Source organism: Galeopterus variegatus, unplaced genomic scaffold, assembly GCF_000696425.1.
Source record: "Galeopterus variegatus unplaced genomic scaffold, G_variegatus-3.0.2 Scaffold4795, whole genome shotgun sequence".
Classification (NCBI taxonomy): domain Eukaryota; kingdom Metazoa; phylum Chordata; class Mammalia; order Dermoptera; family Cynocephalidae; genus Galeopterus; species Galeopterus variegatus.
The window spans coordinates 148,301-149,984 of NW_007730906.1; the positions used below are offsets into that span (position 1 = coordinate 148,301).

Here is a 1,684-nt window from a genome sequence, read left to right on the forward strand (position 1 = left end):
TCTGATGAAAGCCCCAGCTCCTGTCCAAACCAAAGGGGAGAAAGGACCAGATCTCTTCTTTGAGACTCTTATGAACCTGGCCAGCTCAAAAGCCATACTCTTCCCCTGCGTCAGCTGATCTGCTACATGCAGAGGTTAACTAGGTATGGACGTGTGGATTATTTGGTGATGAAAGAGGAGAGTTGAGGTTCACTTAAGTCTGATCCTCCCTGAATCCTAAGAAGGAGTTTAGGTTCAGATTGTTGAATTTAAGGTGCCTTAGAGACATCCAACTGGAGATTTTGAGCAGGCAATTAGATATACTAAGTGTTGTGAACTGAATGTTTGCATCCCCCCNAAGGAGTTTAGGTTCAGATTGTTGAATTTAAGGTGCCTTAGAGACATCCAACTGGAGATTTTGAGCAGGCAATTAGATATACTAAGTGTTGTGAACTGAATGTTTGCATCCCCCCTAAATTCATACGTTGAAACCCTAATCCCCAGTGTGATGGTATTCGAAGATGGGGCCTTTAAAAAGTAATTAGGTCCTGAGGGCACCCTCATGAATGGATCAGTGCTCTTATAAGGAGAGATACTAGAAAATGTGCTCGCTCTCTCTCCTTATCATGTGAGGATACAGCAAGAAAGTGTCCATCTACAAATCGGGAAGCAGACCCTCACCAGACATAGGATCTCCCAGTGCCTTGATCTTAGACTTCCCAGCCTCTAGAACTAAGAGAAATACTAGTAAATGTTCATTGTTTAAGCCACTCAGTCTATGGTATTTGTTATGGCAGCCTAAATGTCTGAGATAGTAGAGCTCAGTTGAGGGATCTAGATTTGAGAGAATTCGTGATCATGGACGTCATGGATTCATCCAGAGGGTACAGTACAGAATGAGGAGGAAGGAGACCTGGGTTGTGGCCGTGAGGAGCACCAGTGTTTACAGATCTGATGGGAGCCTGCAGGTTGAAATAAGATGCTGAGAAAGAGCAGCCAGAGCAGAACCAAAGAGCCATGGATCCCAGAGACCAGGGAAGAAGAGCGTTTCAGGAAGGACGGCATGTTCAATTGTGTCAATAACAGTGTGAAAAAAGCAATAAGAAGAATAAAAATGAGCATCAGATTTTGTAACACAATGCATGTAGACGGCCTTACCAGAGTTGTTTTGAGGAACCCCAAAAGAGTGTGAAAAGAGAATAAACTCAAACAACCCCAAGTGTCTCACTTTGTAGAAACCTGTGCCTTGGTGAGCTGTGATAAGTGGTTGCTAAGAATCCAGTCAGTGGGACACAAATGGGTTATTAAAACTTAAGCCAGAAGTTTGGCATCTCATTCATCTTTTTTCCTCTCTAATTGCTCATGTATTTCACTATCTCAGACACGACCCTATGATGTGCATTAGCTCTGTCCAAGTTTTTTCTGAGTTTAGAACTTTGGCTAGAATAACTTGGGTAAAAATATGATTTGATTATTTGGCTATTTCTAGCTGGATAAAGTAAGCAATTTAAAGGGTTTTATTTTTTCTAATTTTCTCTTTTTAAGCTCTTCTATTTTATCACATCTCAATAAACACCGTTGTGTGTATAGTTAAGGGGATAATTCACTCCTCCAGTAGAAGTGGATGCTGAAAGATTTCACATATTTTTCTCTACACAGCATTGAAACAACCAACACATTTTAGGCAGTTTATTGAAACAATTGG

The 1,684-nt window shown here is 41.2% G+C and overlaps 1 pseudogene; it reads left to right on the forward strand.

Annotated features, from left to right (window-relative positions):
- The first annotated feature begins 837 nt into the window (after positions 1–837).
- The window catches only part of LOC103603796, a 7,372-nt pseudogene continuing 6,525 nt past the window's right edge, over positions 838–1,684 (forward strand).